The sequence below is a fragment of the Physeter macrocephalus genome, chromosome 19 (assembly GCF_002837175.3).
Source record: "Physeter macrocephalus isolate SW-GA chromosome 19, ASM283717v5, whole genome shotgun sequence".
Taxonomy (NCBI): Eukaryota; Metazoa; Chordata; class Mammalia; order Artiodactyla; family Physeteridae; genus Physeter; species Physeter macrocephalus.
Genome location: NC_041232.1, coordinates 2375374 through 2385058, shown reverse-complemented (window position 1 = coordinate 2385058; position 9685 = coordinate 2375374).

The window sequence follows — 9685 nt, the reverse complement described above, 5'->3', positions numbered from 1 at the left end:
AGAACACTCTCAAATCTGCCTTCCTGAAAGCAAAGGGCTGGGTGTTTACGGGATGGAGAATCAAGCAGCAGGGCGGTCTGAGGTGTGGGGAGCGCGGGGGTAAATGATTAGAAAAAGGAGCAGGGACTGTGGTTCTGCGCAGGCGTAACCAACTCCCGGCCTCTGCACGCTCACAGCACGATCTGGGGGCGGACTTTTCACGGAGCGGACCCTCGCGCACGCCCAGTGGGAGGGTCCGGGGTCCCATCCAGTCTTAGCCAGCTCAGCTCCAACTAGATGCAGCTGACTCTGAGTTTCTAGAAAACAACCCGGAAGATATTTCATCATTTGGGCTACGTGCTTGGAGTACATGCAGGTCTTAAAACGGCCTTGATTAGTGACGGCAGGTGGAATGGATTTGACTAATCATGACCCACAGTTTCACTATCTCAGGGGCTGCCCTCATCCCCCACCTATCCTACCGTAGGTAGGGGCATAGGGCGCTGAGATCTGGGACATACTTATGCTAAACAGTCGGTCAGGGTTGCTGAGCAGACCCGGGGCCATCCTCACGCCAATCATTGGCTCCTGTGCCCAATAAAAGGGGAAGAATGCGGGAAAACAGGGAGGCGGTTTCTGGGCCTTGCGCTTTCCTCCAGGCATTGCACGCGCTGGCCAAACCTCGGTGTCCGGCTCGGAGGCCCCATCCTTGTCGCAGAGATCTCACCCTCTCCCCAAAATGAGGGGCACCTGCTCCCAAGAGTCGTATCCACAGCCAACTGTGTTAATTCCTCCTGAAATTCAGTCACAGTTCCACTGAATATTCTGCTAACCTCCAACAATTCCTACATAAAGTAATTCTGAGAAGAAAAGAGAACGTGGTTGATAAATACATACACAATAAGGAGCAAAGAAAAAAGACGCAAAGTCACCGCCGTTCTCCTTTTTCATCGCTCATGAATAGGGTTGCCAGATAAAATACAGGATGCCCACACAGTGAATAATTTTTTAGTATAAGTATGTCCCAAATATTACAGGGGACATACTTAAACTATTGTTGTTTTTCTGAAATTCAAACCTAATCTACCTTCTTTTTTACAAGTTTTGCGGGGCACTCCTGCAGCCTGGATGGGATTGGGCTGTCTCTGGCGCCCTCTAGCGTTGAAAGGTCTCAGCTTGGTGTTTTGGGGTAGCTGGCAGGTATTTCATTTGCGATGATGTGACCAGGTGAGTATGATCGTCCTTTACGAGGAAGCACGCTTGGAGCTTGTTAGCTGAGGGACCAGAGCAATCAGCCTGCACCCGTGCCCCCAGCCATCCATTTCTCCTTGGGAAATAGGAAGATGTCACTAGACTTGGAGCTGGGTGGAGAGGGTGCCTTGTGTTCTTGCTGCACCTACATGGAGTGGAGGTGCCATCAAGTTGTGCTGGGAGGGGGGGAGAGAGGAAACAGGTCATTTCATGGGTGAAGTGTTACAGACTCTCACTGCTCTTGCCAAGTTTGGGTAGACTTCCCTGAATAAATATTTCATTTTTTGTATGCCCTTAGGTCCATTTCCAGAGACTTTAAAGATATAGAGGTTTAAAGACATTTAAAGACTTTAAATATTTATATACAAAGATTATATTATTTCTTAAAATTTATACATGAATTTAAAATTAATATATAAAACATATGCATATATAATTATAAATACACAATTATAAACAACTATATTTATATATTATTATAAGTTCATAATCAAAAACAAACATTATAAATATATAATTATAAACATAAATAAATATAAGTATATAATTATAAACACAATATATAATTATAAACATATATTTAAATATTATTATAAATATATAAATTTAAACATATTTTTCACCACTTTTGCTAGAGGCGGGTCTGTGGAACTCTTCGTGTTGTTGTTCCAGAAGTGGAACTCTTCCCCCTCCAAACTGGCCTTTGAAATGACCAGGAAAGAAGTGAAATGTATAAGAATTGGGAAGAAAGCAGCAAAACTGTCATTCTTCACAGATGATATGTTTAAGTATGTAGCAAGTCCCACAGAATGCAGATAAATTAGCAGAATCTATAAAAAAGTGTAGCAAATTTCAAATGCAAAAATTTACTGTATATTAACAGCAAATGGAGAATAACATTTAAGGATACATTTTACAATGCATTAAAAATATCAGTTTACTAGGGATGAATCTAAAGAGATGCCCAAGTCATTTGTTTATGGGGAAAACTCTACATACAACTTTATTGAGAATTATTAAAACATATTAATGGGAGAGAGAGAGAGCGAGGATATCCATGGATTGAAAGTTCAATGTGGTAAAAGATGCCACTTTCCCCCAAATTGATTGCTAAATTCCCCCAGAACTGGTTCAAGGTGCAGAATTCCTGTACCTTTTTTAGGGAGCAGAAGCCGAAGAGCCGATTCTAATTAAGGGACGCTCAGATCCTCTTGACAGAGAGGAGCGCTCTCCTTCGTCCTGGCCACCTGGGCAGTTTCAAGGTCACGGCCAGAAGGACTTGGTTCCCTGCGTCGCCCACTCAGAATTCTCCCTCTCTGTCTGAAGAGGCGACCTTGGTGAGGGGGGTCCCCCCATGGGCACACCTGTCCCAGCTTCAGCCCAGAGAGTAGGGACCGGGAGGGGCTCCCTGTGCCCTCCGGGGGTCGCCCCACCCCGCCCCCTCTAACCTGGGCTCTCCTGCCGCCCGCTCCTCGGCCGCCAGGGGTCGCTGTCCCAGAGCGGCGACCAAAAGGAAGGGCCCCCAGATGGCGGGGCTCAGGGACCTCCTAGTGACACCCCGACACACAGAGGCCCAGAGCCCGGGGTCACCCTAGGCAGGGACAGTGGGGGGTCGGGGGTGGACTCAGGGACCTCCGAGTGACTCCTGTGGACCTCTTCCGGGTTCTCAGTCCCGTGGGGGAGGCACACCGCTGAGGACAACGTCCAGGGGCCACAATCCGAGCAGGGCCGCAGACGCAGGAGCGGGCTTGGCCTGTCCTCGGGGCTGTGAGTCCGCCTGCTCTGCAGAGCAGGCCGCAGGTCGCAGTGACCCCAACATAGACGCCGTGTCCCAGCGGCTCCAGGTGGGCGTGTGCCCTCCAGACCGCGCACTAGGGATGCACAGGGCTCCCCGGGCCGTGTCTGTGAGGGGAGGACTGGAACTGCCCAATGTCCATCCACGCAGACCTGGCGGCACCTGCCGTGTCCACACGCTGAGCCATCTGGCTCCCCCTGCTTGACTGGTTGGATCCCAGTCCCAGAGATGTATGTGCAGGAAGTTAGAAGGAGCAGGTATGGTGGCATGATATCGTCCAGGTACCTTTGAAAACTTGGACAAATCTCAAGGTGTTCAGCCTGCTCTGCAAGCCCCCGAGGGCCTGCCCCCTCCCCTGCCGCCTTCCTTGGATCCAGCCATACTGACCTCCTTGCTGTTTCTGCAACTTGTCAGACACATCTGACCTCAGGGCCTTTGCACTTGCTGTCCCTTCTGCCAGGATTGCTCCTCTCCTGGCACCTCCCGGGGGGGTCCCCTCCTTCATTCAGGGGTGGCCTCTCCTGACCATCCCCCTAAACCAACAGTTGTCACCCCAACCCCTTTCTTTCCTACAGAGCTTGTCACACCTCACATTATAGTATAACGTGTTGCTTGTCCGGCCTACCTCACCCACTGGGACTTTGCTCCAGGTCTTGGTCTCTGAGGCCCCTGCCGTGTCCACAGGGCCCGAAGCAGCAGTGGGCTTCAGAGCGGATCAGGGGCTATGGGTGGAGTGAATGGTGCTTGTTTCTTCTGGGGAAGGAGCAACAATGGGCCTGGGAGACAAGGGGACCCGCTGTGACCAGTTTTCCTTCTCTTGGGAGACGATCTTAGCTAGTGGAACACTGGTTAGTGTTTCTTGCTTCTGTGTGGCGTGTGTGGAGCGTCTGTGTCAGTGTTCTTGGCATTTTGGGGTTTCTGTGAAGTCCAGCCCCCTCCCCTCCCGACACCCCATCCCATCACACAGAGGAGGCCCATCTTGGGCACTCTCTGGTCTGGATATTCCTCTCCCATGGTTCTTCTTCCCTCCTGGGGGTCCGTGCACCTGTGTGTGTGAGGGGGGTGGGAGTACAAGACCCCCAGCTCCGCTGCCCAAGAGGGTCCAGCCTCTGGGCTGTGACAGGGCCTTGGGAGCTGGAATGAGCTGGAATCTGGGTCAGGAACCAGGGCTCCACTGCTTGCCTGCTGTGTGACCTTGGCTAGGTCATATCCCCCACCCTGTGAAAGGAGAGAATGATCTTCCCAGACTTGTGCATCCGGGATTTCTAATGAACCATGCTGGGTCTTTGCAGGTGTGACTGTGACCTTTCAGAGAAATGACAACAGTGGCCAGTAGAGGGCGCTGTCGACTGGGGCCTCTGTGTGTGCATCTGAGTGTGTGCATGTGTGCATATGTGTGAGCATGTGTGTGCACCTCTGTGAGCACGTGTGCACCTGTGTGAGCATGTGTGTGCACCTGTGTGAGTGTGTGCATATGTGTGAGCATGTGTGTGCACCTCTGTGAGCACGTGTGCACCTGTGTGAGCGTGTGTGTGCACCTGTGTGAGTCTGTGCATGTGTGTGAGCATGTGTGTGCACCTGTGTGAGCGTGTGTGCATATGCGTGAGCATGTGTGCGCCTGTGTGTGTGCATATGTTTGAGCATGTGTGTGCACCTGTGTGAGTGTGTGAGCATGTGTGTGCACCTGTTTGAGCGTGTGTGCATATGCGTGAGCATGTGTGCGCACCTGTGTGAGCATGTGTGCATGTGTGTGTATGCCTATGTGGGGGTGGCACGGTATGGGGACATGAGTATGTGACCAGGAATGCAGCCCAGACACCTCCATGTGGCCCATGAGCACAGTCAGGTGACGGTGGTGACACCCCTGTGTGGGTGACACCTCCATGTGGTGCATGGTGACAGCGTGGCTGGGCTCCCGAACTCAGCCGTCCTGCCCCCAGGTCAGCTCTCCACAGGCCCAGCTCCAGGCCCCAGCTGTGGACTGAGGCCCCCGGGCTCGGGGAGAGCCGGGCTGGGGCCTGGCCGGTCAGAAGGGACCGGGGTCTGGGAGCTCACTCTGCTCCCCAAGGCCTGGGAGTGGGTATGTCGGAGGGCATCAGCTTCTCCCCTTGGACACTGTGTATCCCTCCTGTTCACAAGAAGTGAGCAGCACCTGGGCGAGGATGTGCTGGAATGGGCCTCAGCTCCACAGCCCAGAGGCAATGCTGAGTCTTGGGGTGCAGGTTGCAGGGCTGGAGGCTGGCTGAGCCGGGGTGGGGAGTGGTGACCTTCAGGGCCAAGGGCGTGTTGGCGCCATTGGGGGGAGAGCGCTGGGCCTTGAGTCCAGCAGCTGGGCTCACAGTGTGACCCGTGCAAGTCCCTTGCCCCCCGTGGGCCCGGTTTCTCCTGTGAAAGCTGAGTGGGTGGGGCCCAATCTCTAAGACCCCTTCCAGGTTCGCCATTAACCCCCGCCCCCCTCTGGTTTCTGGGGCAGCCGGGCTGGGCAGCCGGGACCCCTAATGGGCCCGACACCCCAGACTCTTGAGATCAGGGCTGGGGAGATGGGGAATCAGGCCCTACTGTTGAAGACGCTGGGGCTGGGGACCTCCCCTCCAACGCTCCCCCATCAAGGGCAAACTGGGGGTCTCTGGCCTCAGAAGCTGAGGCACCAGACGTTATCTGGGGCAGAGGGGCCAGAACCCCTTTGGCTCTGACTGTGGAGACCACCGACAGGGCCTTCCCACAGCTCCACCTGTGCAGACTCCACAGACCCCAGCCCACAGCCCCCAACTCCCAGCATTCACACACTCCCCCCTCAAACCCCAGAGCAGCGGGGGGCTGAGCTCACAGCCCTGTGCCTTCTCTTCTCACTGGGGGCTCCGTGTTGCCAGGGAGACACGCAGGGCAACCGCGGTTGGAGGGGAGGGGTCCGAAGACTCCCTGAGAAGGGGGCTTCCGGCTGGTTCAGGCCAGCTTGTGGCGGGTGCTCTGAAGAGCTGGGAAGAGGCCTCGGGGCCCCTGTCTGCCCCCCGCCTCAGAGCAGAGCAGGGGTCGGGTGGGACAGATGGGGGGGCAGTGTCCTCGGGCCCCTCTCTGTCCACGCCTGTGCCATCCCTTCCCTAGGATCCAGGGGTCCTCCCGGTCTCTGAGGGGTGGGGGGCAATGTGTGCTGCCTTTCTGGAAGTCGGTCTGGAACGAGCTCTCAAAGCCTTAGACAGGCATGACCTTTGATCCCTGCAAGGAGGGTCAACCCGAAGTCAGTGGTGGGATCCCTGCCCAGGGATGGAGGCCGGGGCGTTGGCTGCATCCTGTGTGGAACAGTGGTGCCCGGAGGGACCCACTGAGTGTCGTGAGAGCCGCAGGTTCACAAGCGTGATGCACAAGTGTGACGCACGCCCAGGTTACCACACCTGTGTGTGTGTGCGGTTCAGTGACGAAAAGAAAATATCTACCCATCCATCCCCTCTCTTCTCTCTGTCATCTGTGTATGTATGTATGTATCTATCATCTATCACCTATGTATCTATGTATCTATCATCTACCCATCATCTATCTATCATCTATCATTGATCTGTTGTCTGTGTGGAATGTGAGGTCCAGTCTGGAAGGACACACACCAGATACAACCAGCATAATCTCCAGTCTGTTTTGGAAACTTACCTTCTTTATACATTTTTCCAGTTTTATTACAGGAAAAAAATTAAGCTGTCTCCATTTTTGAAAACAGAACAAATTGAAACAATGTATTGAACAATGACAGGCCCCGGAGAAACCCTCCCTCCGGCCCCAGTGTTGGTGGCCCTGCTCTGGGGGCAGATCTGCCCAGAGGTGGCCAGCCGGGCATACAGCTGGCTGGGGGCCCCTCCATGTCCGCAGTGAAAGCAGCGCTGGGTAGTGTGGGTGGTATCAGACGCAGTGTTGAGAGAAAGAAAACACATACAGTCCAACTTAATCTACATGAAGTTCAAAAACAGGCAAAGCTGAAAAATGGTTAGTTTAAGGGCACACACGGAGGACATAAAACTGTAAGGAAAATTAAAGAAACGACGAATTTGGGGGTCCTGAGGTCCTGGCCACGTTCTGAGCTTAGATGGTACATGATGGCGGTTTTATTACAATACTTTTTCAACTTTACAAGTACATTTTATATATACTTTTTATGGTTGTTGTATTTTGCAATTAAAATAGAGGAAGTACATCAAAATATTAGTGGTGGCTCTTCTGGGTGAAGTACGAGGGGTAAATTTGTTCTGTAGTTTGTACTCTCCACATTATTTGGAGTGAGCTGTTATTTTTAAGCTAAAGACCAAGACTAATAAAGTGTATTTTATTTATTTATTTATTTATTTTTAATATTTATTTGGTTGTGCCGGGTCTTAATTGCGGCATGCATGTGGGATCTAGTTCCCTGACCAGGGATCAAACTCAGGTCCCCTGCATCGGGAGCACAGAGTCTTATCCACTGTGCCACCAGGGAAGTCCCAATAAAGTGTATTTTAAAAGGAACTCAGAAAACCAACCAGCATCTCCCTGATGCTGGGCTGACACCCGTGTCCTTGTAGCTCAGCTGCACCCTGTTGCCTCCAGCTGAGCCTTTTGGGGCCCCAGCGATACCCGAACATGATGACATCTCTGCCAGGATGACCCTGAGATGGGACACAGATACCTCCCAGGCCTGGGTTTTTCCTTCCTCCAGGTCGTTCAGCTGTCAGACACATCTCTTTCTATTTCTTTTTTTTTTAATTGATATTTATATGTTTATTTGGTTGTGCCGGGTCTTAATTGCGGCATGCATGTGGGATCTAGTTCCCTGACCAGGGATCAAACTCAGGTCCCCTGCATCGGGAGCACAGAGTCTTATCCACTGTGCCACCAGGGAAGTCCCAATAAAGTGTATTTTAAAAGGAACTCAGAAAACCAACCAGCATCTCCCTGATGCTGGGCTGACACCCGTGTCCTTGTAGCTCAGCTGCACCCTGTTGCCTCCAGCTGAGCCTTTTGGGGCCCCAGCGATACCCGAACATGATGACATCTCTGCCAGGATGACCCTGAGATGGGACACAGATACCTCCCAGGCCTGGGTTTTTCCTTCCTCCAGGTCGTTTGGCTGACTCCACATCACACCTGCGTTTGATACACTTTATTTCTGTCTGTTTGGGTGTGGTTTTTGTTAGCACAAGTTCATGAACCAGAGAACTTCGGGTCCCCTGGGGGAGAGAGTGGGTAGAGATTTTTTTTTAATTGAGGTAAAATTCACACCACAAAAGATGAAGAATTTTGATTCAGTGGATTTGGTACATTCACAATTTTGTGCAACCATCACCACGATCTAGTTCCAAAATATTGTCATTACCCCAAAGGTAAACCCCAAACCCATTACGTGGTCGTTCCCCATCCCTTCCCCCTCCCTCCAGTCCCTGGCAACCACTAATTTTGCTTTCTGTCTCTCTGGATTTACCTGTATTCTGGATATTTCATGTAAATGGAATGATACAATATGTGACTTTTTGTGACGGGGTTCATTCACTTAGCGTGTTTTTGAGGTTCATCCATGCTGCAGCGTGTATCAGTACTTCATTCCTTCTTATGGCCAAATAAAATTTCACTGCATGTATATATTTGTTTATCCATTCATCAGCAGATAGACTTTGCGGTTCTTTTCACCTTTTGGCAACTGTCAATAGCGCCGCTATGAACATAGGTAAATAAGTATTTATCTGAATACCTGTTTTCAATTCTTTGGGGTATGTGCCTAGTAGTGGAATTGCTGGGTCATATGGTAATTCTATATTTAACCTTTTGAGACACTGCCAAACTGTTTTCCAGAGCAGCTACACCATTTCATATTCCCACCATCAATGTACAAAATTTCCAATTTCTCCACATCCTTGCCAACATTTGTGATTTTCCATTTTAAAAAGTTATAGTCATCCTATTGGGTGTGAAGTGGCATCTCACTGTGGTTTTGATTTTCATTTCCATAATTACTAACAATGTTGAGCATCATTTCATGTTCTTCATTTGTATATATCTCTCTCCTTTAGAGAAATGTCTGGGTTTGCTGACCATTTTGGAATTGGATTGTCTTTTTTTTTTTTTTGCAGTACGCGGGCCTCTCACTGTTGTGGCCTCTCCCGTTGCGGAGCACAGGCTCCGGACGCGCAGGCTCAGCGGCCATGGCTCACGGGCCCAGCCGCTCCGCGGCATATGGGATCCTCCCGGACTGGGGCACGAACCCGTGTCCCCTGCATGGGCAGGCGGACTCTTAACCACTGCGCCACCAGAGAAGCCCTGGATTGTCCTTTTTTGTTGAGTTGTAAGTGTTCTTTATATATTCTGGATATTATACTCTTATCAGATACATGATTTGCAAAGATTTTCTCCTTGTAGGTTGTCTTTTCATTTTCTTGATAGTGTCCTTTGATACACAAAAGTTTTAAATTTGTCTATTTTTTCTTCCTTGTGCTTTTGGTGTCAGTTCTAAAAATCCATTGCCAAATCCAAGGTTATGAAGATATACCCTTATGTTTTCTTCTAAGAGTCTTAACAGTTTTAGCACTTAAATTTAGGTCTTTGATACATTTTGAGTTAATTTTTTTAAACATCTTTATTGGAGTATAATTGCTTTACAATGGTGTGTTAGTTTCTGCTTTATAACAAAGTGAATCAGTTATACATATA